We start from the raw sequence: 12,604 nt of genomic DNA on the forward strand, positions 1-12,604 counted from the left end.
TTTGCACCCTCTTAACTTGCAGTGCAGACTTTGGTGTTGAATTTTACACAGGCAGTACATAATGGTGATTAAAATGTGGGTTTAATGCAATGCAAGCCTAGGTTTCAGAGAAACATTTTCATAAATTGTTAGTTTTATACCCATTGGTAAGTAAAATTTTCTCTAGTTTTCCATTATATGACTTATAATGACAGGATATTAATAGCAGCACTGCAAGGTTGTTTAGTATTAAATAAGATAATGAGAGGAAAGATTCTTGCTCATAGTAAGGACTCAGTGAGTGGTAGTTATTTTTGTTGTATTCTTATCATTCCTACAGACTTTTTCTACAGAGAAAAATTAAAAGAAACAAACAATAGAATGCCAATTGTATTGAAAAATGCACTGAACTAAGGTGGGAAGATAAATGGCTAGTTTCCACCCTACCAAGAAGTTGCAGATTGATTCAGTGACTCTGTAGAAGTCAGTCACACTGGACATTTTTTGTTTCCTCATTTGTAAAATGAAATAAAGATATCTGAGTCCCCAAATCAGTTAGTTGCAAGGGTAGGCAGATAATGTGTGAAGTTATCTTGGAAAGTATCAACATCCATCATGTTTAGTCACAGTAGAATACTAATTAGAATTTATATGGAACTGTTACATCACCAGTGTTTTAAATTATGAAACAGTGTACACAACTGGAAGCACATATGTTATGCATATGAAGGAGTGAAGAGAAAATCATGGGAGCACCCGGCCAGAGACACAGCACATTCACGTGGGTCCTGTCTCCACCCCACCCCCTAGCTCCGTAAGAGCTAACGTGGTCTTGACTTTGTGTTTATCATTATCTTCTGCATGTATTTATTACCATGGATAATATGTTTTAAAATGCATAGAAATAATATCACATTGTGGGCATTCTTTGTGACTTTTAAAAAAACTGCTTTCTTGAGATATAGGTCACATAACATAAAATTCACTTGTGTAAAGCATGTAATTCAATGGCTGCAGCATATTCACAGAATTAATGCAAAACACACAACCTAATTTTAGAACATGGAATTACTCTCAAAAGAAACCTTGTATCCATTAGCAATCACTTTCTCTACCACCTCAGAGACCCTGGCCCTAGGTAGTCACTATCTACATTCATCTCACTCTTCATTATGTTTCTGAAATTCATCCATGCAGAATCTAGTGATGTTAATTTATTTCATTGCTTATTTTTTCAGCTTCATCTGTTAGCCACAGGGAAAAGTGTGTGAAAATCTTTACCTATAATGGCTGATTTTTCAATGTCAAAGCCATGTTAGTGAACACATACACACACATTTAGAATGATTGGATGCTTGGTGATTTGAAAGTTTTGTTCTCATATAATAATCAAATCTTTTGAAGTACTTTTTGCCTTAAAGCCTATTTTATTTGCTATTAATAGAGCTATAACCATCTTTTTTTGACTAGTGTTTGCATGTATTTCTTTTTCTATACTTTTACTTATGACTTAGGTATGTCTCTTTAAAAAGCATATTGTTAGTATTTATCAGATTTTGAAAAAAATCATTGTCTTTTCAGAGAATTTAAGAGTAGAGATTTAATCAATTTATATATTTAGATTTACATTTATACATACATTTACATTTATAATTATGTTTATCTTATCATTGGTTCTCTAGCCTGGCCTATGTTGGCTTAAGCTGTCAGTGGGCTACATAATAAAAAGGCTTGATTCTTTTGGGTGGTCGATGTGCTAACCTTTGCTGAGAATATTTTTATATCTCATCAAAACAAGTGTGTAATCAAGGAGAGCTCATGGTATTAGTTTAGTTAATTCATTTTCCAATTTAATCTCAAAGTGGAAGTCCTGAATATAAATGTGTCACAAAGTGGAAGCAACACATTTTCCAGTGCCGTTTTGTACACCCTGGAAGATACAATGGAGCAAACAAGGTCTAAGCTGAAGCCTAAGGAACTTTTTAGAGGCAAAATACATGGGGGGAGAGCAAGAAGCCAAATGTATCTATTAAATAATACAAATACTTATGTCTGGCTATAAAGTTATTTTAAGTTACTGAGCAAAACTCAGTTTGTGTGAACAAACAATGGAAGTTTCAGAAAGCAAGCTAGAATATACACTCTCAGTTAGACTCAAATAAGAATCATTCACAAGGAATGCAAATCCAAATGGATTCCCTAGGGAGCAGGGACAACCAGGGAAGAAAATAACGCTGTCAGACACACTGGGTGGGGACACGGAGCTCTCTGCTGTGGCCGCGCTGGCTCCCTGTTCACATTTGTGAAATGGGGACTACAACGATACTTGAGTCATTAGTTTCACGTTTTTATTTTTTGAAAAAACACTTTTTATTATTTTATTCCTAAAATTGATATTGATATTTACCCTATACCAAGCACATTACCAAATGCTTGTCTTGAGCTACTGGACTTACAGATAGGAACCATTATGATGCCCATTAGTACTCAGATGAGGAAACAGCCAGAGCCGGAGCCCTCGTCTGTGTAATTCCTAAGTGCTGTACATGGCTGTCTCACAGCACGGTGCTACATCCTGGTGTTCTTCCTGCTCCTGTGAACTCTTTAATTATATCTCTTCAAGTAGATTTTCTTTTACCTGCTATTTTCCCTAAATTCCTGCCCTTAATCCTCTTTAACCTGATTCTGCGGTACTCAATGATCTCATCTACATCTAGGTCTTTGGGACTCGCCTTTATTAATTCTGAAATTTACATCTCTGGCCTGAAGGCCTTCCCATATTTCTGATTTTCAACTATCTACTGAACAAAACCATGTTGATGTATTTACACTTAGAACTCGTTATGCCAGAACCTAACCTCTCATCGTTCCTTCTCCTTCTTCTGGCTGGATATTGCTACTCTCCCGAGTACTTGAATTTGAAACCCAAGTAATGTCTTTCACGTGTTCTCCCTGAACACTCAGCCAGCCCTTCCTCACAGCCACCACTGTGTGTCTCTCCCATTTCTCCTCCATTTGCTAGATTTGCCTCTGCTTTGGCTTTACACTGTCATGACCTGGGCTCTCCATCCTCAGCTCTTGACTGATTTCCCTTACATATTAGCACTTCTTCAGGATTTTTCCTGAAGCCTGCCTCTCAGATAAAAACAAAGCCACAAAAACAACCATTGAAACTATAGGGTCCTATCACTCACCAACTTTAGATCCATACATTAAGAGGACTCTTCTAAATTGTCAAGATCAATCCTAATTTGATGCAAATCCACCTTTCTAGGATAGTCTTAAACAAGCTCTTTTTAAAAGTAGTCTATTTTTCTAGCATCCAGACTCTTTCCATTTCTTAAATGTATCGTGTTCTTTTAGAAGTGTTTCACATAGTTTTCTAATTCTGCTTCTGTCTCTCCCTCTTTCTCTGTTACTTGCCTCCCCTGGATAAATCTCTGACATCACCACCTCCTTTCCAATAGGAATTTACGTGTCTTAGTTGTAAAATTTGTACAGTCCCCTTAATTTGTTCTGTGCAGACATATCTCATCTCATCTATTACATCTTGATGGCACATAGAAATAAAATGTAATGCAGACTCCTATGGAGCAGGGACAGTGTCTAGTCAAGGGCTCTATGTGATGGTCTTAATTCCATTTTATAGAGATGGAGGCTCAGAAAGGTTGAATCGGTGTTTTGAGTGCTACTTTGAGACAATGCTGGTGAATTTTATTCTCAAGGTGAAGTTTCCATGTATTAAAGGAAGAAGGATTCCTCAGGTTTCGCCATAACACACTTGCTTCTTACCTGACTTTTCATAATGGAGACATCTGCGGTGGTGAGATTGAACTATGACAGAAAATTTACCTATTTGACTTTGTTCTAATTTGCCTCAGCACTTCTAAGTAGTGACTTCTTGCCCTTATATGTAACAGTTCTAAATTCAATGAGGAAGATATTTACAGTTCTATAAATATCACTTTGGCATTTTACATCCTGTAGGAAAGAGCTTTTAATGTGCAGTTCATTGCATAGTTGGAGGTTTTTAAATGCCAACTAGAGACATAGAAAAGAAACCTTTACTGCAGAAAACATCAAGTTTCAAATTCAACATTGAGAAATGTGTAAAAGTTTTAGGGGTTGCTGTGAAGAGGGAAGAAGTTATTTGATGGAAGAACATAGAGCTTCAGCTTATTTATGGGGTCGCAGGGGAAAGGATGGGACAGCATTTAAATAAGAGGAGGGACAATTCTGCACTCTGTGTCCTTTATATTCCACTTACATAATCACCTAGAACATTAGATAGTGGATAGGAATCAAAATAGACAATGCTGGGAAATTGCAATTTTTTATATCTACATAAATTGTGGAGACTTAGAGGCGTACCTTGCTGATGTAAAGCTTTTAAAGGTGGATCATATCACTCTGCCAAAAATCAAAATTCAGTAAGTTTCTAATTGGCTTTATTAAGAGATTAATAAATCAAGCAGCATCCCATCCAGTAAGAAGGGCACTCCAAGGAGTCGCACAAAATGGAAAGTTTTTCATAAGAAGAAGGGTGAAGCAAGGAGCTACTAGCAGAAAAAAAAGCAAAGGTTGTTTTTAGGCCAGGACATCTTTTTTGGCAGGAAAGGGAACGGCAAGGTATTTTTTCAATTACATTTTGCATTCAATTTTCTTCTATCTTAGTTAAGGTATACAGCATAGAGGATGGACAGTCATATACTTTACAAAGTGGTCCCCTTGATACTTCCAGTACCCACCTGGCAACATACACAGTTATCACAATATTACTGACTACATTTCCTAGGTCATAGTTTACATCCCTATGACTATTTTTTAACTCCCAATTGGTACTTGTTAAACCCTTCACCCTTTTCACCCAGTCCACCCAAACCTCCTCCTATCTGGCATCCATCAGCCTGTTCTCTGTATTGCTGAGCGAATCAGCAAGGGTTTTATTTTGAAGACTGCTTGCTCTTCTTACGTGTGTGTTGGGACAGGGGATATCAAGAGGGACAAGTGACAGATTACCTCATTGGTTTTCCCACGAAGATTCCAGACTGGTTGCTGAAGGCTGGAACTGCAATTAGGTCCGGGTTGGTATCATGGCCTTTGGCACAAGTGATGCCAGTTTGGGCCTGCGGTTTCCTCTTTAACAGTCTATTCATAATCTAGGAAGAAAGTTCAAAAAAATAAGTTTTTGCAACAAACTTTTAGACACTCAGCCTGGCTTAAGGTTTTCCTCAAGTTATTATTGCAATATAATCAGTCTATCTGACACATTCATGATAAATTAATTTTACCAATAGCTTTTATCTTTCACATGAAGGTTGTTTCCATGGTATTTCTGGAATTTAAGTGTCAACAGTTTTGCTAGCTCTAGATAAGCATGGGTCCTGATGCTGGTTTGGAAATGTTGATAATTAAAATCTTATTATAGGATCAGGTTTACTATTCCTACCTTTATTTAGGGGAACAATTAAATCATTGAATTTTAGCTATAATTGTTTCTCTAATTATTTTTTATTGTTTTTGTAAAAAAGCATAACATATGATCAAAAAACAAAACAAAACTTACAAACAAACAACTGTTTATCTGGCTGTTGCTGACAATTCACCTTTTCTTGGAATCTAGAAATATTATTTTAAAAGATTTTATTTATTTATCTTTAGTGGGAAGGGAAGGAGACAGGGAGAGAAATATCAATGTATGGTTGCCTCTCATGTGTCCCCTACTGGGAACCGGCCTGCAACCCAGGCATGTGCCCTGACTGGGAATCAAACCGTGATCATCTGGTTCACAGGCCCATGCTCAATCCACTGAGCTACACCAGCCAGGGCAGAATCCAGAAATATTATATCTTAAATATAGATCACAAGCTGTGATCTATGCAGGTTCTGTTTGTATTGTTATTTTTGGACATATTTTTAAGATTTTTATTTATTTATCTTTAGAGGGGAAGGGAAAGAGAGAGGGAGAGAAATATCAATGTGTGGTTGCCTCTCGTGTCTCCCCTGCTGGGAACTGGCCTGCAACCCAGGCATGTGTCCTGACTGGGAACTGAACCTCGATTGTTTGGTTCACTGGCCCGTGCTCAATCCACTGAGCTATACCAGCCAGGGCTTGGAAATAATTTTAATAAAGTTTTAAATGATTTCTTTGTCTGATGTAGGTTGATGTAAGTGTATTCTGTTCTTTGAGTGATTTTGAAGCTACAGAGTGGGAAAGGAGCATAGTCTGGGTGCGTGATTTCACGACAATGCATGTTTAATAAATTTTGTCTTAAAGGGTAAATGCATCCACTCTTTCTCCTGGCCAGGCCTTGTTTAGAGATGTGTGGCATGGTGATATCTGGACTCCCTATTACTATTGCTTCATTCTCATGTTAGGAGGAAGCCTAACTTTCCACTGTCTTTCCACTGAATACCTTCCAACCCTTCCGCTTGGGAAAGCTGTCCACCACTCTACTGTGCAATTTCCGTGGGAAGAATGAACCAGGAAAAGCACATCTGATTTATATTAGGACATTTTCTCAACCTCAGCTCTTATATTTCCAAGTTATAGGGATCAACATTTCCTTTACTTGCTTTCTTTTATTTTCGAGCAAAAGAGTCATGACATCCTTTGGACCAAATAGCACTTATATAGTAGTTATTTCTCATTAAATTTTTTGGCATATGAGTGATATTTTCAAGTGCTGATTCCTATTTTTTATATTATGTTGATAATTTCCTTTCATATCTGGAATGGGTTGAAGATTAGATGAATTCCAAATTATAGGGGTACCAGAAGGGGAAGAGGAACAGCCACGAGTGGAAACCTTATTTGAACAAATAATAAAGGAGAACTTCTCCAATCTGGCAAAGGAAATAGACTTCCAGGAAATCCAGGAAGCTCAGAAGTCCCAAAGAAGTTGGACCCAAGAAGGAACACACCAAGGCACATCATAATTATATTAGCCAAGATTAAAATGAAGGAGAGAATTCTGGAAGCAGCAAGAGATAAGGGGACAGTCACCTACAAAGGAGTTCCCATCAGACTGTCAGCAAATTTCTCAACAGAGACCTTACAGGCAAGAAGGGGCTGGAAAGAAGTATTCCAAGTCATGAAATCCAAAGACCTACAGCCAAGATTGCTCTATCTAGCAAAGCTTTCATTTAGAATGTAAGGACAGATAAAGTGCTTCTCAGGTAAGATCAAGTTCAAGGAGTTCATCATCGCCAAGCTCTTATTATATGAAATGTTAAAGGGACTTATCTAAGAAAAAGAAGATAAAGAAGATGAACAGTGAAAGGACAGCAAACTCACAGTTATTAACAACCACACCTAAAACAAAAGCAAACTAAGAGGACAGCTAGATCAGGAGCAGAACCATAGAAATAGAGATCACATGGAGGGTTAGCAACAGGGGAGTGGAAGAAGAAGAAGGGGGAGAAGGTACAGAAAATAAGTAACATAGATAGTAGGTAGAAAATAGATAGGGGGAGGGTAAGAATAGTATGGGAAATATAGAATCTAAAGAACTTGAAACGTGGTCATAAAGTAAAGGGGGAATAATGGGGGAGGGGTGTGCAGGTTGAAGGGGAATAAGGGGGGAATAGAACAACTGTAATGGCACAATCAATAAAATATATTTAAAAAAGGTTTAGGTTCAACTGGCTATTTTACACAGATTTTAAAAGTCATTTTTTTCTTGCCTTGTCAACAAAACTTAATTTTATTATATAATCTATTCTATTATAGGCTAATAACATCTAGAAAAATATTCCACTCAAGAATAATTATCTGCAAATTCCTTGTCTAACTATTTATTTGTCCTTCCTAAAAAACTTTAGTAGACTAGTGAAAACTAATGTCTCGATCTCAGTAGGTTGCATTTCTGAAAATAGCACTACACCTATGCCTCCCTGCCTTGGAGGTAAGGCTATTTTTTGGAAATTTTCTGAAAGTTGGAATTCATCTTGGCAAGCAGCTGCTGGTTCCCTGAAAGTTGGTATTTGTATGATAAAGGGCCATAAATATTGTTCATGGCTTATACGATACATACTTCTGTCTAGTTCATCAACTAATGTAAGGCAGCCAGGATAATCTACTTACTCTCTTTTACTTCTTAATTGCCTGCCAAAAGATTATTTGAGATTAGAATAATCTATAAGTTCTTTTCAATGAAAGGCAAAACAAACCCTGAAGAGTCTTCACTATTTCCTTGTCATTCTTGAGCATAAAAACAAATGGCCCCAATAATTCTAGCTATAAGTTTATTTAGATAATCTTTTCCACCAACTATTTTACATGGTAAATACCAAGTAGAAGTGCCTAAATGTTCACAGCCATGTTGCTATGCATTATTAATTGTAAAATTTCCCTTAAATGGTCAGAGCCACTTTTTATTTCCCCCTTCTGAGTTTTTTAAATAAATATCATGTCTATCAAGACAAGTATCTATCAAGATTAAAGGAGAAGGCAGGTTGAGATGCACATAATGTAGAGTGAGTTAATAGAGGACCCAGATTACATAGATTTGGCTCGATTCTGTGAACTTCATATTCTTGGATATAATGTTTACTAATTTTGAGGTTATTTTCCTCATCAAAGAAATATGCAAGGGACCACCATTCATTTTAAATTAGATAATGTGTGTTAAGGACCAAACTCACTGCCTACACTTCTGTACATTTTCCATAGTCAATCATTCTTTGCTTTATTGTAATCGTTGCCATGGTGCTGTGACTGTGAGTGAGGCAGGGGTGGGACTGCATACCAGCTGCACCCCTGCATACCAGACAATATGAATGAAGAAGGCACATGGCTGTGGAAGTTATTGGTGTGTTCAGGGACCAGTAGGACTAGGGCACAGGACTTCTGGAGGGCATAGTAGTACACGAGTATATAAGAAAATAGGACCAGTGGTTAATCATAAATGGAAAAGAACAGCATTCTTATGAATTTGGATGTTTTTATAACTGTTGACAGTGAGAGGCTGTTGAAGTGTTTTGAGCCAGGCAGAGATGTAAACTGCTGGCCTTTTTGTTACTTTTCTAAGCCTGTGGCTGTTTATTCAACTCCTACCTTGACATTCCCACTTGGATGGTCACAGACAGGTTTAGTGAAACCAGGTTAGGGTACTTTCTTGATTTCTTCTTAATCTTCTCTTCCTGGCTTCTCTCTTCCAGAATATGGCACTTTTTTCCCTAGGCATTCATGTCATAATGCCATTGTTCAAAATAACCCTCCCTGTTTAATTTTCTTTTCCTATTTTGTCAATACTGCTAGTGAAACAGGTTTAGAATATTCACACTTCTCTTCACCTCCCTTGCTATCACTTCCAGTTCAAGTCATCAACTTCCCTCACCTGGATCCCTGAAATTGACTACTCTTCTCATGTTCCACTCTTGCTTCCTCCCATCTATCCATTCCCTTGCAAGGAGATCAGCATTTCCAAAACAAAAGTAAGTGTATTGATGCTCTGCTTAAATTCCTTCAGTAACCCCTTATCACCTGTGAAACAGAATGGGAAATGAACATTACCAGCAGACTCTATGACACGCCTCTCATCTACATTTTCAGTGGCATCTCTTGCCTCTTTTTACTTCACCTTTTAATCTTCAGCCACATTAACTTTCTCCCAATTTCTGAAATGATTTAAATTCTCTCCTGGCTGATGATATTTTTAATGCTCCTCTCCTCCAATTCTCTTTTTGGTAACTGCATAACCTTTGATTTCAATTAATATCATTTCTAGAGAATTCTGCTTTAAACGTCAATCCAAATCAAGATTACATTTTAAATTTTGTTATATCATTTCCCTTCTTACATTACAGTTTGTAATTATGTGGGTTTTTTCATATTTGTTTAATGCTTGGCTTTCCCGATAAACTATAAGCTCCGTAGTCAAAATCTGTTTTTTTTTTGATCGATCGCCAGTTGGTAGCCCAGTGACAGGCACACAGTAGGTTCTTCTTAAATATTTGTTGAATAAGTGAATTAAAAAGTGACAGTCAATGATATGAAAGCCAGGCATCAAGTTTAAAGAAATAAATTGTGTAAATACATGCTAATAAAAAAGTAAAAGTTGGGATTTGGTGTAGTTTTAAATTACAAAAAAAGAGAAATTTACCACTTTCGTATCCTAAACTAGCACAACACAGCACCCCCCCCCCCCAGTCATCAGATTCCCAGGTGCCTGGGAATATATTTGACTGCCCAGCTTTCCCAAGTGTGCACTGTGTGGACCAAGGCAGCCACACACATTCTACCAACAGGTGCACATCTCAGTGCAGAAATGGAATGGGAGGCACAGGGCCTCTTCTTAAGGAGATTTTATAGGGTCCCCAGAAAACACTTCTCTTTGTATCTTCTTGGACAGATATTAAATGGTCAGAGCTAGTTTCAAAGGGGCTAGAAGTCTGACTTCCCAGCTACAATTAAAGTTCTGTTATCAAGAGAGAAGGGGAGAATGAGACTGAGATGGGTTTAGACAATTTGCTTTCTGTCATAAAGTGTTTTCAATGAAGATAGAGGGAGTGAAACAAATATGGGCCATTTCTTAGAAGTCCTGAGTACTCCGTTCTGATTAGATGCCCTCTACAATGTCACATTTTGTGAGTGAGAAAAATGCAGTCAGTTAGAATTAATATCTGTACCTACACGCTTCCTTACTCTCTATCAGCCTGATAACCTAAGGATCATTCTGGTCAGCAAATGGTTTCACTTATGCTGACATTTTCGACAAATTTCATTTAAACTAAAGCTTCATAAGGAGTTCACAAAACTTCCTCAAAATGCTTAAACAGTTTGCACAGTGCAAATATTTAAGACAAATATATCCACATATACAAATACTGTCTCATTTTTCTTGTAGATAAATCCAAACATATCAATGAAGGCAGTGAAAAGTCAGTTATCTTTGTTCAGATGTTGTTTAGCATATCCCCAGATGCAGTAGAAACATTTGGGGGTGTTCTTTCCTTTCTGTTAATCCTCTTTATCATTGTATAATGCTTCTAAATTTGGAGATATAATTCTGCTAATGGAAAATGCGCCCAACTAAAATCTCATCCATATAAGTCTGTCTTGCTCACAGAAAAAATTAAAATATCAAGAGAGGTGAAATGCTGAAATATCAGCTATTATTTTTGTGTTACATTATTAACTTACTCTAATTAAATACTATTCTACGCTTACAAGGTACCTGCATACATAGAACGGCATTTAATTAGAATAAGTTAGTATTGTAACATCTTCTGTTCACGCCTTCTGTTTTCTCTTTAGGCCAAGTTTGAGGCTTTCTGTTTAGTAATGTTTTCTCACATAAAATAGAAGTTTTTGTTAAAATTCGATCACAGTGAAGTACAGATGCTCTTCAGCTTACAAGGAGGTTACATTCTGATAAACCATCTTAAGTTGAAAATATCCTAAGTAAAAAATGCACAATTTTACACCTAACCTTCCAAACGTCATAGCTTAGCCTAGTTCAAAACCCGATATTCACACACAATGACAGCACAGCACACTGCAGGGTGTCCGTTGTTCGCCTTGATGAACACACGCCTGATTAGGCGTCGTGGCTCACTGCCACTGCCCCGCTTCCTGACAAAGTGTTGGACTGCGGGTTGCTAGCCTGAAAACATTCAAACTTCAATGTAGTTTGTACTGAGTGCCTATTGCTTTCCCACCATCATAAAGTAAAAAAAAAAATCCAAGGTCCAAACATCCTAAGGGAGAGACCGTCTGTGCAGTAATGTGGTGACGTAATACCTACTCACAGCCATTCACCATGGCAATAATAGCAACAAACCAAATAACGATTGATTATGGAGTATGCACAGAAGTGTAGGCAGTGACCTTGATACTTGACACACATTATCTAATTTAAAATAAATAGTATTTTCACATTTTGTTGATGAGGAAACTGAGTTAAAAGTAGTAAGCATTATATCTGAGAATATAAAGCTCACAGAATCAAGCCAAATCTATGTGATTTGGGTCCTCTGTTAACTCACTCTACATTATATGCATCTCGACCTGCCTTCTCCTTTAATCTTGATAGACATTTGTCTTAGTGGACATTATATTTATTAAAAACCCCAGAGGATATAATTAAGGAGACCTAGTTAATTTGTTTGCTCCTATGGAAAGTGTGGGTCCACATCTTATCAATGGACTTCGTTTGGAAGTCCATTGACACTAGTGGGTTTAAGGATATGCTTCAAAGCCTGTGAACATCCTGAAGTTTTAAAAATTTATCTAGGGGAGAGTTTTCATGGCCTTCATCATATATTATAAGTATCTGTGCTTTATAAACATCTAAGATTCTAGGAAAAAATTAATAAATATTCATGAATGACAAACATGACAAACTAATAAGTATCGTGTTCATGTATTCCTCTGAAATACAGCACTGTTCTTTTTAAGAAGCCTGAGTTGGTAAGTGGGTGAGACTTACTGAAATACATACACTACTTTAAATTACTATAGGAGAAAGGTTGAGTCCATGTATACTAGAAGCCTGTGGCTCCATCGGAAGGTACTGGAGTGTGCGGCAAGAACACAGGAGCAGAGGTGTGAAGATGGAATTCAACTTGGACGCAGACTGCTCCCTCTCTGACTTTGGGTAAGGTTCTCAATGATTCTTTT

Source organism: Artibeus jamaicensis, unplaced genomic scaffold (assembly GCF_021234435.1).
Source record: "Artibeus jamaicensis isolate MK-2021 breed Jamaican fruit bat unplaced genomic scaffold, CSHL_Jam_final contig_452, whole genome shotgun sequence".
Taxonomy (NCBI): domain Eukaryota; kingdom Metazoa; phylum Chordata; class Mammalia; order Chiroptera; family Phyllostomidae; genus Artibeus; species Artibeus jamaicensis.